Below are 23,457 nucleotides of genomic sequence, written 5' to 3' on the forward strand. Positions count from 1 at the left end.
AATGCTTGGCAGGTCCTCTCCCGTGCTAAGAAAGGCCCCTGCCACGGAGCTACACCCTCAGCCCTCTTGGAAGACAGTTTTGTTTGTTTTGCTTTGCAGTGAAGTCTCACGAAGTTGTCCAGGTTGACCTTGAAGGTTTTAGCTGTCTTAGTCTCCTGAACGAGTCTACCATGACAGCCTGCAGTTCCAGCCCCCCACCCCCACCCCATTAAACACCGTTTAGGTTCCCAAAAGAGCGCTTACAAGCAAAACCTCTTGTCGGTTTTTGTTTTGTTTTGTTTTTTTGTATAAAATCTTTAATGCAATCTGACTCATTGAGAAGAGAAGAAACCTCCTATTTCCAGATTGATCTGTTCATTAACATCGCCTTTGAATGAGAGACACCCCCACCCCACCCCATCCCTCACCGGCTCCCTCGCCCCGGGATTGGTGGAGTTTGAAACTTCACAGGGTCTTCAGCACGCCTTGGTTCCTGAGTCTCTGGATGGAATTTCGGCCCTCACTTTCTTTAATCTCCCCTAAGCTCTCTCTGTTTTACCTAGGACAGGACTCTCCTCTTTGTTTTCAGACTCTGGGCAGCTCGGAAGCTTGTCTTGCTGGAGGCTGCCCCTCCCCCACCAGGTTTGCGCATGCTGTCCCTTCCGGCTCCAGAAGCACCTCTTCCCTCCTGCTCCCAAGGGGACTTCTTAGAATTTAAAGGGACTGAAAAGGAAGATCGAGGTGGGTGGAGCCAAAGAATGGAGGGTTCCAGAAACAGGCTGACTTTGTTTATGGAGATAAGCAAGCCTTTGCTGTGTTTCTTGACTGGGCTTCCCCTGTCCCTTCAGAAATTCTGCAGTTTCTGCTGCAATTAGTGCGCGTGCGCGTGCGCGTGCATATAGAAGCTAAAGGTTCAAATCTCTTCTTTTTGAATTCCTCCCTCTTGGTTTTTGTTTGGTTTTTGAGACAGAGTCTCTCACAGAACCCGGAGCTCACCAAGCAGACTGGTCTGACCAACCAGCAAGCCCCCATGGAATCCCCTGCCTCTGTCACCTCACGATTTCGGGTGAGCATAACTACACCTGGATGTAGACCTGGTGGTCTGGGGATATGAAGTCTCATGCTCTTATAAAACAAGCCCTGAGACCATCTTCCCAGGCTCCTCTCGAAATTTCCAGGGCTTAAACCTCTGCACCACCACTCCGGAGGCCTGGAGGCCTGGCATGGTCCCTGCCAAGTCTGACTCAAATCTCACTTTTTCAACCCCTCTCTGCCTCTGGGGTCTGCCTTGCCCACACTGCAAACTGATTTTCCCATCATCCGCTTACTCCGAGGTATATTTTCCGGCACAATTTCCTTCAATAATTCCTTGCTCCCCGAGGCGATCCTTGAGGCTGGAGTGAACACCTCTTCTCTACCCACACAGCGCCCCCTGCAACCCCCCTGAAGTCTCCCTCCACACTTTTCCCTACCTCCTTTCTCCACCAGAATGGCTCATTTTCCAAGGGGGCTTTCCACTTGGTACCTGTTCAGGAGAGCTAGTGCCTATGGGAGTCACTTTTGGACCTCACAAGCCTCGGCGTTTTTATGTGAATTCAGACGGCTGGAACACCCAGCTACTGCGGCGGATTCATGAACCGTTGGCATGACTGATCTGCCAGCAAAACTTCAAGACGTTTATGGGTTTGTTAGAATTACATGGCAAATCTTGGAAGGATTCTCAGAGTTATGTAAGAAGGGAAAAGGCCTGGTGTGGAGTCTCTCTCTCTCTCTCTCTCTCTCTCTCTCTCTCTCTCTCTCTCTCTCTGTGTGTGTGTGTGTGTGTGTGTGTGTGTGTGTGTGTGTGTGTGTGTGTTTCCTGCCTCCTCCCTTTTCATCTTAATACAAAGGAATGTGTGAAAAGCAGAAATGTTAACAGATCCGGGGCTTTTGGAGGCCTGCTCAGGAGACAAAGGTCAACGTGTGTTCAGCTCAATTGTCTGTATTCAAGTGCTGACAAGACAGAACAGGCCTCCGACACGCAGACTTCTGGCAGAGTATCAGACTGGATGCTTCCTTCTCCTAAAGAGGCCGTAACGCACATCCCGGGCTGAGTTCATTTCTGGATGGGAACGAATGGACGACGGTCGCCTTCTCTGACCAAGTCAAAGCCTCCTCATGATGGGGCCCAGCTAAGACCCAGCCTTAACCACGTTCTGAGACAGGTAAGGCATCCGAGCGTGCACGTGGCAGGAGCTCAGTGGATATTCCTGAGTGAGGGAGAAGATCTGTGTTCGCACTTGGCTCGAAGCGTCTGTGTTTACCATGGTTACTAGAGACACGGCTCAGTGGAGTCCATGGGGGGACTTCAAGTGAATGTACACATTTGTCTTTGCATGGATGCAGGCTTCATTTTGGACACAGTGAGGGCCATGTCCACGAAATGCTCAAAGTCTATCGAGAGAGAGAGAGAGAGAGAGAGAGAGAGAGAGAGAGAGAGAGAGGCGCTAGCAGCCAGTACTTGGCTTTGGTACACAGAGCTGTCTTTCTGTAAGAGGTTGTGTCCCTGCTTCTGGCTCCGTACCTTGGCCCTCCCAGAATGCCTTCAGTCTTCTCCCTATGAATGCGATTCCCAGGTCAGCCAAAGATTTGGGCAGAGTTTATACATGCCACCTGGGGCGTTCCCTGTCTGGCTCCTTGCTTTCTTAGAGGGCACAGATCATCGCCTGCCTTTTAGGCTGGGATCCATGAAAGTAGGAAACGTACATTGTGGAGCTGCTTCCCCCCAGATGCTCTGCACCTCTCGACTTTGCCCTCTATCAGTTGCCGTCCTATGCCTTTAAGTTTTACTGCTCTTTAAAAAAAAAGTGTTCAAGGCAACTGTTGTTAATTGCCAGAGATCATCTGTCCATCTGTCTGTCCGTCCATCTACCGTCCATCATCTGTTCATCTGTTAAATCACTTTTCTTACTTTCTCTTTATATCAATGATCCGTTTACATTATTTAATATCTATCATCTATTGGCCACTTCGATTAGCAGCTAACTGCTGGCCAATGCAGGTCTATATTCTTCAACTCGATTCTGATTTTGCATCATAGCAATCATGAAAGAGGACCACATCTGCACTGGGATCTATAGCTGTGAAAAGAAAGAAAAAAATCTGTCATAAAATTTGAATTTATTTAATTTTCACAGTGCCACTGTGGTCTAGGGTTGATCACCGTGTCCCTTGCTGAGAGCAGAGCCTTACCCCATCAGAGGTCACAGGGTCCTACGGAAGCACGAGGCTGCTCTGTCTGGCTTTCTCCAGTCGTGGTCAGAAAAGGTAGCTAACCAGATTCATCTGAACATCGAGGAAGGGTAAGAGAATAAAACTTTACTTTTTTTGCTCACATAACTCCCATCCGCTTCAAGTTTATCCAGTGACAACCCTGGCTTTAGTCATAAACAACCCAGGGAGAGAGATTGCTTGCCCTGCTGAATCAGTCACACACACACACACACACACACACACACACACACACAGAGCAGAGGAAGAGAGAGATCACAGGGGGGCAGTGTCAGTGGCTGCTCTGTGCACCAGACATGGGCACAGACCTCAGGGCAAGAGGAGCTTGGAAATGTAAGCTGCCAGCAAAACCACGGAGAAGAAATGGTGTGGACACGAGGCGCTGTGAAGCCCAGGCTTTCTGCGTGCCTAGGAAGCAGAAATGGTGTGGATGTGCTCCTGTGGGTTCCAAAGTGGCGTCTCGGTATCGTCCAGGCAAGGACCGTACTGATGAGGTAAAACGTAACTTTTACTCTCTAACAGTTAAGCAAATCTCACTGCTCTGAAGAGTTCAGAAATACAAACGAGGAGAGGGGAAGAAATGTGAACACCGCCCCCAAACGTCACAGCTATTTTGGCATATTAATAACTTTGTTTATTCTTTATGTTTATTTCCTATGTGTCTATGGTTGTCTATGTGCAATGGTTACCAATCATTTTCCCCCCACAGAGGTTCCGTAGCACACCTACTGTTCATGTTTCTCTACCGTCCATGAGGCTTTAGGAATATCTTTCAATAGGTATGCCTGATTTTTAAGGTGGAATAGAGACACCTTAAGGGTGGGATGGCTCAGAGGGCAAAGGCCTGTGGACCTGAGTTCAAACTCCAGGTCCAACATGAGGGAAGGAGAGAACCAAATCCTGCACTTTGGCCCCTGATCTCCACATGAGCGCTGTGATGCAGGCTTGTGTGTGTGAAGCCATGTGCACATGTGCGTGTACACACACCACATACACTAAATAAATGTCGTTTACATTTTAAAGGTTGAATAGTAAGTCGCTGCCTCCCACTTTGCTGATTTTGTTCTATTATTATTATTATTATTATTATTATTATTATATTTATATTTATTGTTACTGGTATTGGTATGCACAGTAATTTTGAGACAAGGTTTCACTGCCATGTTGACCTTGAACTCACATAACCTTCTGCGTCATGCTTCTCAGTGTTGGTATTACAAGTGTCTCCCCCACACAGGCCACCTTATTCTTAAGCATCGTGTTAGCATGTTGGTTGGAGTGGTCAGAAGCCAAGTTACTTCGGTTCAATCACAGCCCCAGTGGCGTTTTCAGGGCTGGATACACAGAGCCTGGATGCAGAATCCTCAGTAGACTAAACTATTAATCTGGAGTCAGATATCCCTGACCAGACTGGCAATGGGCACACATCCCTAGGCCCTCCTGGAGCTGTGCCTTGTGAGTCTCACAACGTCTCTCTTGACAATCAAACTTAACCATCAGGGATATTGATGTTGCCCTCTCTGGCCCTCCTGCTGGCACCACCCTTCCTTCCATGGGCTGAGAAGTCTGTGGAGTGGGTAGGCTGTTTTAGTACAACCTGTGTTCTCTTCCAAGCTACTCTTTGGATACACAGCCCTAGACACATTACACTTTGCACCCTGAATCTGCTTCTATGGACACCCTCCCGAGGAGCAGGCATGCTTGCAGTGTGCATAGCCCTGGTCCTGAGGCATGATTGGAAAGTCTATGTTGATGGAGGCTCACTGGGACCTGAGTGTCTTCTCATGTCTGCCCGTGGCCCCTCATGGTACAATCAGGGTGGCAACAGAAGACCTGAGAATTGAACAATCAAACTGTGTCATTATGAAAGTATGCTCTTCCAGACAGAGAATAGAAAAGGCATTTAATTGTTGATTTATAACTTTTCAAATAGTCTATAGGCCCCCGTTGATTTCATGCCCCAGCTTTGCCAAATACTTAGCCAGAATGTGTGTAACTTTTGGCAAGCTGCTTGGGTTTTTCTGTGTCTGGTTAGCTCTAACATTAGCCAAAAAACGAGTCTCTTCACTTGAAGAAGTTGGTGGGAATCAGATTAATATAAACTAACTGTTTACTTTTGCATCTGGCCCATGGGAGACACTGAACATTTATTATCGTAATTACGTTTTGTTACCTCTTAGGATCTTCTCAGTCTCTACAGAGCTAAGGATAACTCGTTGGCCACATTTTTAATCAAATACTTGTGCACCTGTATAATTATTTCTCTAGGAGAAAAATTAAAAAAACAAACACACACAACACACACTCTCTCTCTCTCTCTCTCTCTCTTTCACACACACACACACACACACACACACACACACACACACACACACACACAAACCCTCTTTTCACTAGACAGGAAATTTTCAGGTCAAAGAGAGCACACTTTTCCAAGTCTTTTGATATGTTTATGAAGGGCTTTGGGGGAATGAGGTTGGCTGATTATATTATTCGTCAGGTATAATTCCTTGCCTGTCGAGGCTTTGCACACTAAATTATCGAGGTTGTTAGTGACATTTTCAAACCTAAACTCTTAGTGGGAGAAAGAAGCCCTGAAATGAAAAGTTGGATTAACTCCCGAACAAAAACTAATTAGTAGCAGGAAACCCAAAAGGTACACAATGGAGTCAAGACAGAACTCGGAAGCCCTTGAGTCCGCTGTGGGCTGTTCAGAAGCCCTTAAGTCTGCTGTGAGCTGTTTGGTGTGGTGGGCGCCCCATGGAGAGCACTGGAGCTCGCTCCCACCCTCCGCTGACCTCACTTTTGCAGAGACTGGCTTTACCTTGCTAGTCTTTCTCTTGAGAAATCAGTTCTCCTCTATGATCAGCTGTCCGCCCCCGCAGCAGGTGGATTTGGCCGGGGTGGGGGGTGGGGGTGGAGCAGGTGTGACTTCCTTTTTGGTCATGAGCTGGAAAGGCATAGAAACCTGACAGAGTCAGGTTTGGGGTTTAGGACCCCCGAAGGGCAATATAGCTCAGGCATTTTCATCTGACTCGCAGGCTGTCCAGTTTCCACAAGGAAGCAGTAACTGGGACAGGTTCTCTGCTTCTTTGCTTTGACCCAAGAAATTACCCTATGTCTGTTCTTCAATGGGCACCTTGCTTGTTGGCTTCCAGAAGGGTTTAGCCATAGGAAGCATAAGGAGGAGAAGGAAGAGAGGGAAATGAAAGTCAGTGTGGGTTTCCTTTCCAAGTGGGCACATCTTTCCACATAGCTCTCTTGCAGCCCCAGCTTCCACTCTTGGAAGACCTCACAGGACTGAAGGATGCTAGTAGCATGGTCATAATACTCTTAGCTGCTCTTAACTTAGTCCATAACGTTCTGGGAAACTCCCTGCTTCCGACTGAGCATGCTCTGTGAATCTGGCCAAATTCCAGGCACGCAAGACAGCTTGCTGCTTCTTAAACTGGAACAGAGACTGTGTGCCGGGCACACCTGAACACTGAGTTTTGGTGGGTGATGTCTCTGATTCACGGAGTCTCCAATGGGATGACTTAGGTGATGGATGACTGGGACTGCATGGGAGGTGGTGGTGGTGGTGGTGGTGGTGGTGGTGAGTAAGCTTGTCCTATGTAGTGTCAGAGCAGAGCAGGGTTGGGACTATCTGACTCAATCATGTGCCAGCCACCTCAGAGAGAACATCTCCACCATCATCTAGAACATTCCCTGTGGGGCACAGGGCCACTGGTTATGGAACGCAAAGATATGATAAACCTAGAGGATCTGAGAGGAGCCCATCTCAAATCCCCCCTCCTTTTGTCTTGTTTTAAAGAATTGTCCTTGCGTAGCCTAGGCTGGCCCCAAACTCACAGAGGAAGAGGATGACTTTGAACATCTCATCCTCCTGCCTCTAACTCTCAAGTAGTGTGTGCCTCCATGCCTGGTTCATGTGACATTGTGGATGGAACCTGGGACCTCTGCGTGCTAGGCCAGCGCTCTACCCACCGAAACTCAGCATCTCTACAAGAAGCTTTGAATAACAAAGTACTGGTGAAGGTAAACTGGGAGCTGTCCCAAATCAGTGTTTTGATCCAGTTGTCCTTCCCGGCTCTAGACAGACTTCCTCACTGTGACAGAAGTATCATGGAAGGCACACTCCAGTTGAAAAGCATTTTAACTTTTTTGAAGGAGATTCTGAGCGAAGAAGTCTCCAGAGCAGGCGGGTCACCAGGGAAGCGGCCGGAAGAGGGGGTAACTAGTCCTAATCAAGTTACATGAGACAAACTGCCAGGAAACAGAGGCTCCAGAAGACGAGATACTGTAGAATCGGAACTGTGAGGGGTGGGTACATCGTCACGGGAACTCTACAGGTTGTTTGCATTACAGGGGAAGCTAGGCTCTTCTACCACTCTAGGCAGAACAGCCTCCTGCGTGTGTTGAAGACACAGTTCCCTCACAATGTTTCCTTCTCTTCAGAGATCAGACACAATGTTTCCTTCCCTTCAGAGGTCTGACGCAATTTGGGTCCCCAGAGCTTCCGTACTGTTACCGCTTGAGATAGAAATGGGTTCCATAGGTTTGATGATTTGTGAGGATGACACAGATTCATCTCAACTGTTACCATGGCGATAAAGGTTGGCGATGGGCTAAAGGTTGGGAGTGTCCCAGGAGTATTAGGAAGGGACAGGGGATCCCCCTAAAATTAAAGCTTGACATACCAGAGTTACCACTCCAGCAGAAGGGCAGCCTAACCCAGTGTGACCCCAAGCTTTCTAGTTGAATGAAAAATTGGGTAAGGACCTACTATTTTTCTTTTCCAATAAGATTTCAGTATATTAGGCACAAGAGCAGTGGGTGCTTCAAAATCATGGCACCCAGCATGGAAAATGTTCCAGCATCTCAGGGCATTGCCGCTAGAGGCTGGGGAGAGGGCTCCAGGGTTAAGAGCATCTTTGGGGGCATGGGTTGGGGGTGGTTCTTGCTTTCAGAGATTAAAGAACTACTTTGAGAGTTTTCTCCTTCTGCCCTGTGGATTCCGGGATCCCTCAGGTTTGCTCTGGCAAAGGTTCTGAGTTCAAGCCATGTGGGGCAAGTCAAAACCACCTGTAACTCCAGGTCCAGGGAAATCTGCTTTCCTCTTCTGGCCTTCTAGGACACTGCATAAAAATGGCACATAAATCCACACACAGATACACATAATAAAACAGATTACAGTTAACAAAGAGTGGATGTATTAATTAACTATTATTGATTAATCGATGGTTTGCTTGTTGAATGAAGTTTGGGTATACTTAAAACTAAAACCATCTAGCTCTCAGAAAGCGCAGGGTTCTGCCCTGACTGATAGAATGTGTCTACAACTATTAAACATCAGCAAACTGTCTTCACTTACACTATGGAAACTGGGACACAGAAAGGCTTTCCCAGGGTCCAGGCTGGTTGGGAGGTTCCTCTGAGCTGTCTGAGCTTGCCTTCAGATAGGAAGGTGTGTTTGTGTGGGTAGGGGTCCTTAACCTTTGGCCTACTGCACTTAAAACAGAGGAGAATTAGCATTCATGCAAAAGGCATCACGTGACCTAGCCTTTGGCCTCCAGAGCTCACACAGACCTTGGAGATTAGCTCAGCTTTCCCGAATGTTCTTATGCAACCTACGTTGTGGGAAGAAAATCGCTGGGTTGTGTAATCTCATTTCGTTTCAAATGAACCTCAGGTACAGGGGCAGCTACTGAAACCTGCAGGGAAACTAAGGTTCAGAGAGGCTGAACAAACTTGCCCAAACTCACCCAAACTTGTCCAGCCTGAGGGCGAAGCGAATGTAGGAGGAGGCTCTGTCCACTCAACTTCTCAACCACACAGCCCGGGGTCTACACGGCAGTGGCCACTGGGGAAACAAACACGAAAACTATCATCAGGGCTCCAGGCCCCGTGTCTTTTGAGGACTGAGGGCCACAAGAGTTTCCCAGCCAGTTCCGGACACAGCCAAAGATGTGTCTAGTTGAGTTGATAATTCCTTCTCAAGCCCTCACACACGCAGTCAAATGCACCCACTCCCCCGAATCCTGGAGCAAAGACTTTCACACTAATGGGAGGTGGAGCTGGCCTTATCTCGAAACTTCAAAGAAAGCCCCTCTTGATCTCTCCCTGCCCTGTTCCATGCTGCTGACACGGAGACCTGATGGAAAGGGGACCTGTGTCCTCCCTTTGATCCCGGGGCAAGCCGGGCAATCTCTGGTCTTCCAGACTTCACTGGCCTCGTGCCCTGACTCTATGATATTTACGGATTGAAACCATGCCGCCTTGGCTTATTCAGTTTTACTCCGTCACCCCCAGGGAGTGAGAAGTGGAGTTTCAGATTCAAAGGGGAGTGTGCAGGTGGGCACCCTGGCCAACTGGGTGGACCTGGTTCTCACCCTGCTCGATGCTTTCTTACCCACACTTCAACACTTCACATCGAACAGCTGCCCAAGCTGTGGCTTTAATCTGGGGGTCCTCGGCCCCTTCTATGATAAAGAGATAGTTATAGGCTCACTCTCAAAGCCTGCCCATAAGGGCCGGAGAGATGGCTCTTTCAGGGGGACCCGAGTCTGTTTCCCACCGCCCACACTGGACAGTTCATGTGTGCTTTAACTCCAGCTCTAAGAATCTGATGCTCTAAGAATCCTCTTGCCTCCGTGGATTCCTGTCTAACCGTGGTCCGCACAGACATGTGCACATACATTTTAAAGGATGCACATATCTGAAAATTATGTTTTCAAAGGTTCACAAGGCCACCAGATCCCCATCCTGTGCAGTTCTAGACTTAGACAACTCTGACTTGGGGTCCTTGCATGTCAAGAGGACAACAGACAATAACATGTATGTATGTATGTATGTATGTATGTACATACGTATGTATGTATGACTCCTTATGACTCAGGTCTAAATGCTTCAGCTCCGAGACCCTCAGTTTATCTATCTATACAATGGACATATTTCTAGACCCTGCCTCACACAGTTCCAGGGAAGATTTCACAAGTCGATGCACGGAAAACGCCCGTGGGTTATTGTTTGTGAAGGCTTTGCCTGGGACGACTGTTTGCCAGTTCTGATGCTGCCCCCGTGATGGGAGCCTTGTGCTCTCGGGTTTCAGTTTCCTCATCTGCCAAATGGGTTGATCCGCTTTGCAGACATGCTGACTTGATCCACAAGCACAGCTGAGGTAAAAGAAAGGCACGGGCAACCTCACCCTCTGAGGCCATAAGGGACCAACTCTAACTTCCTTCTCTGCTTCCCTACATGGGATTGCATACCACCACAACTGGGGTTTTCACACGAGCTCTGGGGATCTGAACTCAGGTCCTATTGGCAAGGCAAGCACTTTATGGGCTGAGCCATTTCTCTAGCTCGTGCAATCATTCTGTTACATGGAAAACTTTATGGGACTTGGGTGGGGGTCTCCGATGTCTGCAGGGGGTTGGGCTGTCTTGATCTTCTGAGAAGAGTAAGGGTAAGGGCAGGGGTGAGTTATGAGCTCCAAATACTTTAGCGGGATAGCTAATATTTGCTAATATTTCATGAAATTCATCAGGTCAGATATTAAAAGCTGCTTTTCATTAAACCAAGATAGAAAAGGATCTCAAATCACGGGGGAGGGAGAGGGGCTCTTGCACTGAGCTAATACATTAATCGCAGTCCATGGCCCTAACTCAGCACAGCTAAGCAGTACCAGAGCAGGTCACAGGGCGAAGCTGATGGGGTAAGAAAGATATCCACAAAGGCAGAAATGTTCGCCAGAGTGCACACAGACTCTGTCCATTCCCCATGGCAGGGTGAGAGACTTTAGTTTGGTATTGGTGTAGGGACCAGAGAATGGTGGGTAAACAGGACCCTAGCATGACCTCAAGAGATTCTGCAACCTTGAGGCTGCTAACTACCATCACAGTCAGCATCCTACCCCGTGACACCTTCAGCAGTTCAACCAACCGATGAGGACAGGCACAGAATGCCTTCAGGTGTCAGGTATCAGAACCGAGGCCCTACTCTCTTCCTGAGTTCTTGAACCCTGGTGGAGCCCTTTTTGTCTCTGTTCTTCACAAGGGAGGGAAAAGTGAACCAGATGAAACTGGGCAGAGAGGCAGAGAAATGAGTCAGGTGAGGAAAGAGCTGTCAAGGGACAAAATTTAGAGACCCTTGTCCACCGAGTTGCAGAAAGCGATGGTTTCTCCATCCCATGCCGTCGGCAGACAGTTGCCTGGGGTTGCCGGTTGATTTATGCCTTGCAGATTGCTGCTGGTGGTATAATTCATCCAGAGGAGTAAGGCTTAGGTCAATATATGTTTAAGTAAAAAGGTTCTGTAGGGCCCCATGGGGACAGACTGGGAAAGGAGCCTCCTACTGCCAGGAGAGGAGAGGCTAAGAGAAGCAAGGGTTGGGGAACAGGAAGGGAGGAGAAGGACAAGGGAGGGAGACACAGAACCAGAGAGGCTGATGGACTGGACAGAGCTCCCTGGCCCCCATGGGTTTCCTGACATTCGCTTCCACTTCCTTGACTTTGTGGGTGCAGTGTGTTCAAGCACAGATGTAGTTAATGTACTTAACACATGTATTAGGCATGTCAAGGGGGCAACAGGCAATAACATATATGCATATGTATGTATGTATGTATGTATGTATGTATGTATGTATGTGTGTATGCATGTATCAATAGCAATCATCTATTATGACCTGCCTGTCTCTTTATCTATGCCTGGTTTCCTTTCTGATGCTGTTATAAAAACATTCTGGCCCAAAACAACTTGGGTGAGGAAACGGTTTATTTTATTCTACAACTCTCAGGTCACATTTCCTTGACTGCTAAGGGAAGTCAGGGTAGGAACTCAAGGCAGGAACCTAGGGCCAGGATCTGATGCTGAGACCATGGAGGGGTGCTGCTTACTGGTTTGCTCTCCATGGCTTGCTCAACCCACTTTTTTTTATAGAACCCAGGATCCCCAGCCTAGGGATGGTGCTACCCACAGTGCCCCTCACATCAATCACTAATTGAAAAACCTCCCACAGGCTTGCCTGCAGGTCAATATGATGAAGGCACATTCTCAATCAACGTTTCTTCTTTCCAGATGATTCTAGCTCATGTTAAGTTGACAAGAAAACCAAAAACCTAACTAGTATACTATCTGTTCGATCTATCTATCTATCTATCTATCTATCTATCTATCTATCTATCTATCATCTATTTATCATTTGTCTATCCATCCATTTCCCATATCTGTCTTTCTATCTATCTATCTGTCTGTCTGTCTGTCTATCTATCTATCTATCTATCATCTATTATTTATCCATCTATGACCTATCATCTATCAATTGATCATCTATTATCTGTCTGTCTGCCTGTCACTATGTACACCTATCTGTGTACCTATCTCATCTATCACCTATCCATTTGCCTATCTATCTCTTTATCTATGTGCAAACATCCGACAGTACAGCACTGCCTGTTGTACGCACCGCACAGAGCAGGTTTCAGAACTTTACTGACGATGTCTTGTCCTACTTCTCGCGGTTAGCTACATGTGGAGGGTACAGCAGCGGGCAGGAATAACCAGAATGATATTGAGGCCCAGGAGGATTTCATCAGCCTTAGTCTGCAAACCAGTTCACCTTCCAGCCCACGCTATTGAGCCTCAGACCCGGAATACCTGCTGATTGCTCCTTCACTGGGGGTGGAGCAGTCTGGAAAGTTCCAAGTAAATTCTGGTGCCTCTTATCTGAGTTCTGTTCCTGGAAATTTCTGCCACTAAGACACACACACACACACACACACACACACACACACACACACACACACGCACGCAATCTCCGTAACCTTAAATCGTTTCGTAAGTGACAGATTTATTTTCCTCTGAATCCCAACACATTATGCTACCCAGAGCCTGGGAACTGACTCACAGGGCACTGAGCTATGAGTGTGACTTAACCTCATTTCTCCTATGTGAAGGGGGAAGAAGAGAAACCAGAATCACAGAATCCGTCCTCCCTGCCTGCAGATAGAACCTTCTAGAAGCAGGCTGACCCGAGGCCACCTCATCTCTGAGGATTTCTGCCTGCAGCAAATGCAAAATGCCAGGCCAATGAAACTCGGGGAGCATTGGGAACAGGTTTATATGACGTGTCACCTGCTTGTCATTTGTCTAAGATACAACCCTAACTGAGTGCTGCACACTGTATCTGGAAATACTAGGATCCAACTGATAAGGGATTAGGGACAAGCCGAGGAACTGTGGGAATTGCAGGACGTGAATAAACTCCATTCAGCCACTCTTGGCATCTGAGCAGACAGCACCACAGCCACAAGATCAGCCAAGGGGGATGAACAACCCCAGGGGCAAGGCTCTGCAATCCACACATTAAGTTCAAGTGCTGCGTGGCTGAGAGATGGGCCCCATGAGCAGCAGGGTTTCTCAGGAAGGGAAACTGGTGTCTTTGTCATTCATGGGTGAGTTTTCATAAGAAACCAAACAGGGACCAGATCAATATTTCTTGCGAAGACACAAAGTTAGGAAGTATCTTGTGTGGAGGTACCATTCTAAGCCACCCCAGGACCAAGTTTCCACTCCCAAACCCCAACAAGCCTCTTCCTGAATCCTCACTAGGGTCCTGAAACTACCTTGAATTATATGGCTTTAGAGAGACGGCATTGTTTACTCAGTTTCCCCAGATGCACCACCTGAAAGCCAGGAAAACTTAGAATTAAACAACCTCCTGGAGCACTCCACACTATTTTTGGCTCCTCCTCCTCCTCCTCTTCTTCTTCTTCTTCCTCTTCCTCTTCCTCCTCCTCTTCTTAAAGCAGGCTGTGTAAACCCTGCAAATCACTGACTCCCCCACCCCTGCCCCCAGTCCCTTCTGTGGTGACACTCAGCTAAGAAGGGCGTCTTGGGGCCAGCTCCCTTCTCCTCCTGGACCCTTGCCCTCCACACCAGGCGTCTTAGGCCGTTACAATAGTCAGCAGACAAATGCCATTAACAGCCACTCTGTGAGTCTCCACTTTTCGCCCGCCTGACCTTAACTAGGCGTCTCCGCTAATCTCTCTGACCCTGATCCCTCCTATTCTCAGCAGGGGAGGAGAATATTTACCTGTAACAAAGCTCTCTGAGCCCCTTAGATAAAAGGCTTTGTGTGAACAAAACAGACCTGAAAGCGGATTCTTCTTGTAATGGACCAGCACCACGTGGGTGTCTCGAGTTCTTCCTCCTCTCCTCCCCTGTCCCCTCCTCCAATCACACTGTGGATGGCGTCTGGTCGGCCCTCCCTGCTCTCTCTGGGTTAATCCACTACTTCTGGGTTTACGTAGGTTCTCCTTCCTCAATGGAGGAGCCCAAACTTTGAAACTTCACAGTGACTTTAGGGCCTGGGTAATTATTTCCAGGAAGCGGCTAATAATTCCATTCACTAGGCTGTTAACACCAGAAAAGTAACTTCAGTATTTATGACCCACGGAGATGGCATTGTTTGGGGAGGGGGGAATGGGACACACATAGGTGGGAAGGAGAAAAATGCCCACAGCGCCATCCTCCTCGAGCAGAGTGCACGCTAAGGAGGTAGGTTTTGCTGGGGTCCCACAACACTTCCCAAACTTGGACCCAGATCTGTGACCGCCGCATTGAGAATTTGCTTGAGACATTGCTTTTTGAATACAAAGTATCTCCGGGTGTGGGATTCTCTCAGGGATTGGAGTGTAGCAAAGGAACAGTTTGCTTCACTGCACTGCTCCTCCTACAAAGCAAAGCTAAACCCTGTGACCAAGCGTTTGAAACCACACTGAAAGCAGGAGTGTAGGGCAGCAGACATGAAGCTGCAGTCTCCTATAGATGCCAATTTAGGCATTAGAATAGCCACAGCTCAGAAACACCGAGCAATGTGGATCTACACACACACATGCACATGCACACATGTGCACACCACACAGGCACAGGCACACATACATGCACATGCACATACTCACAAACACATGTACACTCACAAATGCACATGGGCACTCACATGCTCACACATGCACACACATACACACCACACACGCATATACACGCACAGGCACACACACATGCACATGCACATACAAGCACACATATGCACATGCGCATGCACATACAAACACACACACACACGAACACACACACACTTGCAAACAGGCACATACATGGGCACACACACATTCCAAGGAAGGAGAAGAGATGGAAGGAAGGGGCAGGAAGGAAAGGTTAAATTCTCCAGCTAAAGATCAGGGAGAGGTCAGAAGTATGTGGGGTTTTCTTTTCGGTTTTTGTTTTTTTGTTTTATTCTAGAGCTCAAGTCAAAGAGAACTGTATGAGACTACATCCCCCCTCTTGTGAACAGAGAAGGATGCTAAAGAGACACAAACATGGGGCATCCTGCTTTTCCTGGTCCTCAATCAGTCCTGCTGTAGCCTGGAATGGAGCCCTGTTGACCTTCTCTGTCCCACGTCTCTCTTGGAAGATTTGAGGCTTCCTACCCTATCACGACAACAGAGATCTTCTCAACTGTCCCCAAGTGAGAGCAAACATGGCGGACCCCCCTCGCCCTAACAGGAGATAAAGAGAGGCAAGGATTACAGAGAGGGGAGAGCCACCCACAGGGGTTCTTCACCATGTGCCTGAAGAATGACTGAAACGAACCACGTCCGTATGAAGCCCTTGGCACGCCCTCAAGCAAACCATGAATGACAGTAAGCAGAGTCACAGTTGGGGAAATCACTGAGAATTAAGTGACAGAAGAAAATACCACCCAGGCTTCCTATGGGTCTCTAGGTAGCACACAGGATACTAGGGTAGTGTTGCCAGGGATTTGAAAATCCAATTGCCGTTCAAACCGGGGTGTGCAGAAGTCAGCCAGAACCTCAGCAGTTTGGCTACTTGCAAAAATAGAAGATTGAAATTAGAACTGGAGCCGCACAACCCTGTACTAAAAATGTCTAATGTGTAGCACAGACTTGCTCCCCATAGCCAAAGCAGGGAAATCTCAAGTCAAATAGGAGGTGACAACCAACAGCCCAAGAGGACACAAACCCTGGGAAGTTACTTGGAGGGAAAGAAGCTGTGGAAGGCTTGGGAAAGAGGTAGAAGACAGGAAAATGAGCTGGATGGGAATTGTGGTGGTGAAAATAAATACCACCCTGAGCAAAACACCCAGGGGATAGGTAGGTTCTGTAGGAGCAAAGAAGTAGTGGGCTTGAAGGCGAGTCCACAAAGACAATCTGAACAACAGAAAGAAAAGGAGATTTTTTCCCCCAAAAAGGAATAGAGTGTGTTGAGAAACTTCTAGATGACAGCAGCAGCAGCAGCAGCAGCAATAACAACAACAACAACAACAACAACAACAACAGAAATATAATGTCAAGTTCACTCAAAGTTCCAGAGAAGAGCATAAAGTTGAGAATAGGTTTGTTTGTTTTTGGTTTTGTTTTGTTTTGTTTTTTTGAAGAAATTAACAGAGGAAAATGCCATCAATTTGGACGATGACGTGAATCCATGTCCTTGGAGCATACGGACCAACCAGCATCCTCATCAGAACAGCTACCATTATTTGCAGGAATCTCCCTCCCCCAGGTTGAGCTACTTGTTGACGTTCCCCACAAAGAAGGTGGGTGGGGAAGGTAACTGGGTACCCACCTGAGATTCTAGCTCTTCCTCCTGCCCAGTTCTGCCCTAATAGCCCTCGGTCTCATGATCCCCAGAAGTACTACAGTATTTCGACCGTTGATGGTTAACTAACGGGGAGACTCCAGGGGAAGGCACCATCCATGCTGGAGTGAGGCTTTCTGGGTATGGCTGTTTTGTTGCCACCTATACTTCTGAAAGCAACCCCTCACCCATGCTCTATAAGGAAGCCCAACAGACTCATTGCTCCATTTCTTTTTTTTTTTCCCCTTTTCTTTTTTTCGGAGCTGGGGACCGAACCCAGGCCTTGCACTTGCTAGGCAAGCGCTCTACCACTGAGCTAAATCCCCAACCCCTTGCTCCATTTCTTACGCACAGGGGGAAATACCCAACTGATACAGACCTCCAAAAATCAAAAATTGGGGAAGACATAAAGAACTGTCCCATTCATAAAGAAAAGACCTAACAACTATTAATTCTCTATACAAGGAAATAATACACTATTCATGCCTGGAGGAAGCATCAAATATTTATACAGAAATCCCTCAAAAAGTAATATAGATACGTGAAGGTGGAATGTTAGAAAACATTGAGTAGTCTACAAGAAGACAGGGAAGGAACAACCAGGAGTAAAAGGCAGAGGGAACAGGAAAAACACATGCAACAAAGTGTCGGGCTTAAATTTCATGATACAAATAATTGCGCTAAATGTAACTGGCCTAAACACACCAATTAAATGGCAGAGACCCACTTTGAACATCATGAAAATGAAGTGAGTGATACAATTCTATCCAAAGAAATCGAGAGTGACTGCATACACATGAGAGAAAGTGAATGTGGGGCAAAATGAATGCAACCCAACTTATTTTTGAAACGGGCACTTCGAAAGATGTGTTTTGTACGGTGTCCCACAGGCTTTAAGTATCTCCCATGTTTCTTCACAAAAATCTAAAGTGTCTATGCACTCTTGTGGATTCTGAGAGTCCTGGCAGAGACCTTGATACAATTTAGGAACTAAAGGTAAACTTCGAAGTTCATTAGGTGAGCAGACTTGGTTGGCCTTCATTCTTTCAGGAAACAGGAAGAGGCTTTCAGATGAGGGTATCGCAGACAGTGGGCAAATGTGGCTTACTGCAGAGTGCAGCTGGCAGGCACTTCCCTCAGCATCTTCCAACCCCGTCTCCCCACCTTCTTCTCTGTGATGTAGGTTTCTGAACTTACTGATTTCAAATGCACCCATCTTACTCCATTACAACAGTCTTGTGACAGAGGGGATTGGGCAAAGGGTCTTGTGCATCCCTTCACCACTGAGCTGCATCCCCAACCCTCTTGGACACTTTTGAGATAGACACCATTGCCAAGGCAAGCCATGAACTTGCACTCTGCTGCCTTTCCTTCCAAGTTGAGATTGCAGACACACACCACCAGGTTTGGCTCCAGCTGCCCAGATTGCTCTTTCTCCAATTACCTATCTAGTTAATTCTCCATCTTCCTTCTTATGTTGACATCTGAGGTTTTTCTCAATTTGCTCATTTGAAATTACCTTCCATCAGGACTGAAGAAGCTGGAGGGGATGGCACCCCCATAGGAAGAACAACAACATCGACGAACTCCCAGGGACTGAACCATCCACCAAAGAGTATATATGGAGGGAACCATGGCTCCAGATACACTTAGAGCAGAGGATGGCCTTGTTGGGCATCAATGGGAGAGGAGGCCCTTGGTCCTGTGGAGACTTGATGTCCCAGTGTAGGGGGATGCTAGAGCAACGAGGCAGGAGTGGGTGTGTGGGTGGAGGAACACCGTCACAGAAGCAAAGGGGAGGGGGAGAGAAGAAGGATGGGATGGGGAGATTGAGTAGGGGTAACCTGGAAGGGGGATATCATTTTAAATGTAAGTGAATAAAATGATTAATAAAAATAAATGAAAAATTACCCTTCTATCATCCATCCAAGTCCATAATTTATATTTTTTTCACATCTCTTAACTACCATGTGACAATAGTTTTGCTTGCTTATGTGGTGTCTCTCTCCCACACGAATGTAAGACTCACAAATGTAGAGGGATTGTAAAATGGACCCTGCTCAGTATTTTTACCCCAGCAGCTAGCATAGAACCTGCTACATTGTACTAGTTCAAGAAATACTTGTAGAATAAATGTTGAGAGTGGGAAAAGAGCTTCCAAGAAAAGGTCATTCGTTGTTACAGTTCGACAGGTGGACCAGAGAGTATCCATGAGTAAGGGAACGGGAGGTGAAATCAATTGTTTCTAATCACGATTAATAGCAATGAAAACCAGGCACCACCTGTGGTTACTGATGCACCTCCCCTGTTACTTTCTTTGCTCATTAATTTGATATTAGTATGTTAATAATAAAACCTGGTTTCTCTGTAACGATTTTCCTTTTTTTGTTGTTGTGCTGTTTCCACAAGGGCATACAGTATAGCCTGACCATATCTTCATCATCCTCACCTCCTCATCATGTTTGTCCTTTGCCTATAACAATATCCAACCTGCCGGGATATTCCCCATGCATAAACTGAATCAATGAAACATTGGGCAGCAACAGGCTGTGGGCGATCACCTGTTGGCTGTTGGAAAGAAGGAAGAAGGAAGAAAGAAGGAAGGAGGAGGGAAGAAGGAAGGAAGGAAGGGTGAAGGAGGGGGAGAGGAAGAGGCAGACACTTTTCTGTGCTGTTACAGTCACCCAACTCCTGCACAGTCCCACATCTGAAGCATTTGTCCCAGCATTTGCAACTGTGGTTACGTGCACCACTCCAACTTTGGTGTATTAGTTACCTTTCTGTTGCTATGATAAAAACACCATGACAAAATGCCACTTATGGAAGAGAGAGTTTAATTTGGCTTAGGGTTCTAGAGGGAGAGTCCATCCTGTTGGAGGAACCACGGCAACAGACAGCAGAGGCAGGAAGATGGGTGATCACATCTTCAACAACAAATAGGGGGCAGGAAGAGTGAAAGAAATGTGGTGTGAGCTGTCAAAGCCCACCCCAAGTGTTGTGCATCCCCTAGCAAGGCTCCACTTCCCAAATGGGCCCATAAACCCCCTAAACAGCACCATTAACTGGAAACTAGATGTTCAAATACCTGAGCCTAAGGTGGGAGGGGTTGGGTTGGCTCTCACCAGGCTATACTAATCATCGTTAACAAATCTTATGACTGAAACAATAAAATAGAAAAGAAAGCGGATGAAGGAGCTATACAGGCTCCTACAGATCGGAAGGGGCAGAATTTAGAACATTTTCTACTGAAATCTTTTATTTAAAAAATTGTCTCTAGGTAGTGGGGCTTCTAGTAGTGTGTGTGAGAGCATGTGTGTGTGTGTTTGTGTGTGCGTTTGTGTGTGTGAGTGTGTGAGAGTGTGTGTGTGTATGAGTATGTGAGAGTGTGTGTGTGAGTGAGTGTGTGTGAGTGAGTGTGTGTGAGTGAGTGTGTGTGTGTGAGTGAGTGTGTGTTTGTGTGTGTGTGTTTGTGTGTGTGTAGTGTGTGAGTGTGTGTGTATGAGTGTGTGTGTTTGTGTGTGTTTGTGTGTGTAGTGTGCGAGTGTGTGTGTGAGTGTGTGTGTGAGTGTGTGTGTTTGTGTGCATTTGTGTGTGTGAGTGTGTGAGAGTGTGTGTGTGAGTGTGTGTATGAGTGTGTGAGAGTGTGTGTGTGAGTGTGTGTGTGTGTGTGTGTGTGTGTACATGAACATGCACACTCTAGAAAACCCAATTGATACATTAGTTATGTAGTGATAAATATTTAGGCTACGTCTGAGACTATATTCCAAGTTCTCACTTTTCTCTCTTTTGCGTTCTCCCACCTGTGACTCCATCCCCTCTCCTGTCAAATGAAGAATTAATCTCTACTCTGTAAAAAAGAAACTGCACTCAGGAAGGCTTAGTAAACTGCTCAAGGCCACACAGGTAACCAGCAGCACCTTTGGGGAAGCCCTGGTCTGGACCACTCCTCACGGCCAGCATCCCCCCATTCCTTCTCCATTGCTCCATCCTACTACCTTTAAAATTGAAACCTCAGTTTCCCCCTTCAGTGAGTAAGTATCAGAGACTGTGGAATTCCTGGCTTTATGTTTATATCATCTATCTACCTACCACCCACCCATCCAACCACCCAGCCACCCACCCAGCCATCCACCCAGCCAACCATTCACGTATGTATGTATGCGTGCGTGCATGTATGTATGTATGTGTGTGTATGTATGTGTGTATGTATGTATCTATCTATCTATCTACCATCCATCCATCCACCCAGCCACCCACCTAGCCATCCACCCAGTCAACCACCCAGCCACTCACCCATGTATGTATGCATGCATACATGTATGTATGTATGTGTGTATGTATGTATGTATGTGTGTATGTATGTATGTATGTATGTATCTATCTACCATCTATCCATCCATCCACCCAGCCACCACCCACCTAGCCATCCACCCAGTCAACCACCCAGCCACTCACCCATGTATGTATGTATGCTGCATGCATGCATGTATGTATGTGTGTATGTGTGTATGTATGTCTGTATGTATGTATGTATCTATCTACCTATCTACCATCCATCCATCCACCCAGTCACCCACCTAGCCATCCACCTAGTCAACCACCCAGCCAGTCACCCATGTATGTATATATGTATGCATGCATACATGTATGTATGTATGTGTGTATGTAAGTATGTATGTGTGTATGTGTGTGTATGTATGTATGTATCTATCTATCTATCTACCATCTATCCATCCATTCACCCAGCCACCCACCTAGCCATCCACCCAGTCAACCACCCAGCCACTCACCCATGTATGTATGTATGCATGCATGCATGTATGTATGTGTGTATGTATGTATGTATGTGTGTATGTATGTATGTATCTATCTACCTATCTACCATCCATCCATCCACCCAGCCACCCACCTAGCCATCCACCCAGTCAACCACCCAGCCACTCACCCATGTATGTATGTATGCATGCATGCATGCATGCATGTATGTATGTGTGTATGTGTGTATGCGTGTATGTATGTATGTATGTATGTATCTATCTATCTATCTATCTATCTATCTATCTATCTATCTACCAGTCAACCACCCAGCTACCCAGCCACCCACCTATGATGTACGAATCTATCTATCTATCTATCTATCTATCTATCTATCTATCTATCTATCATCTATCTACCTACCTATTGTGTGTGCATGCCCCTGAGTGTACCATGGTGCGTATGTGGAGGTCAGAGGATGACTGGTGAGAGTCAGTTCTCTTTCTCTATCATGTGCCTCCTGGAGGATTAAATTCAGGTCATCGTTCTTGACTGCAAAGTGCCTTTACCTGCTGAGCCATCTCTCGAGCCCCTTGGTTTTTAACACACGGACGCAAAGCGCTGAGCACAGTGCTCAGCACACAGCAAGCACTCAGTCAATGTTCTTGATTGTGATTGCCCAGACTGACAGTGAACATCCATCCAGTGCTGGCCTCTTCTCTCCGGGTCTCTAACTTGCGGGAAACCTCATCAGAAGGGGCATCTTTAACTGAACAACTCTGAGCTCTGCTTCTAAATATTTAATGAATTCCTGAGGCTCTTGGAGAGTGGAGTGAGAAATGTCCTGTAAAAATCTATTAGTGCTAATAAAATACCGGCCAACAGGCTGCCCATTACCAGCAATTAAAGTTTCTAAGAGGGTCAAGTAACCCTCTGCAATGATTTGTGTGCATCCTTTTCTTCGTTTTATGTAAGCAGGTATTATTTTTCTGTTTAAGGTCCTGGCCCCTTGGTCTGTACTCTCATCCAGTTCCAAATGATGTTTTCAGACACTGAGGAGGCATTTGTAGTCTCCACTCAGGCCCCACGGCCCCAACAAGAACCCAGCATAGACATGTGGATGCCATGATACAAGCCATGCCTCAGATATTAAAAGAGGTGTTGCAGACAGAAAAGCCGGAGGAGGAGAACCACATCTAAGCGTTCTGACGTCAGACAGGAAGCTACAGGAATCACAGTTTGCTCGGCTGGGTTTCAGTCTTGTTTGAACTGGTATATTTCCTCACTGTTCCCCGATTGGAATTGTAGTGTATATTCTGAGCCACTATATGCTGAAAGTATATAAGTTATCTTTTGATTTTGCAAGGAGTTATAATTAAGGAATTGCCTTGAGTCTCAGGAAAGACTTTGGACTTTTAAACAGTGGTGAGACTGAGAAAGGATGGTGGGGACTTTAGAAGTTGGAATAAATGCATTTTGTATTATAAGATGGCTACAAGTCTATGGGGGTCAGGGTATAGAATGCGGTGGTTTAAGGGAGAATGCCATTCCCCTCCCCCAGTTGGCTCATATATTTGAAGGCTTGGTCTGTAGTTGTTTGGAAAGGATTAAGAGGTGTGGCCTTGATGGAGGAGGTATGTCTCTGGCGGCGGGGAGTGGGTTTTGAGGTTTTGAAAGGCCACACTACTCTCAGTTAGCTCTCCTTGCCTTGTGATTCTATCTCAAGATGGGAGGTCTTGCTTAGCTATGACTCAAGTGTCAGGCCTGCTTGTCTGCTGACAGGCTCCCAGCCATG

At 46.9% G+C, this 23,457-nt stretch overlaps 1 long non-coding RNA gene across 3 annotated transcripts; it reads left to right on the forward strand.

The window, feature by feature from the left end:
• The first annotated feature begins 1,707 nt into the window (after window positions 1-1,707).
• LOC148002346 (uncharacterized) lies at window positions 1,708-19,276 on the forward strand. Of its 3 annotated transcripts, none has more exons than XR_015634359.1 (4): window positions 1,708-2,183; window positions 3,156-3,320; window positions 15,552-16,866; window positions 18,437-19,276. It is a non-coding gene; the product is annotated as an uncharacterized LOC148002346 (long non-coding RNA). The 3 variants fall into 3 exon arrangements; XR_015634360.1 differs by having other exon boundaries at window positions 15,552-16,665; window positions 18,437-19,275; XR_015634361.1 differs by lacking the exon at window positions 15,552-16,866.
• The last annotated feature ends 4,181 nt before the right edge of the window (window positions 19,277-23,457 follow it).

Source organism: Rattus norvegicus, chromosome 12, assembly GCF_021556685.1.
Source record: "Rattus norvegicus strain SHRSP/BbbUtx chromosome 12, alternate assembly SHRSP_T2T, whole genome shotgun sequence".
NCBI classification, from domain to species: domain Eukaryota; kingdom Metazoa; phylum Chordata; class Mammalia; order Rodentia; family Muridae; genus Rattus; species Rattus norvegicus.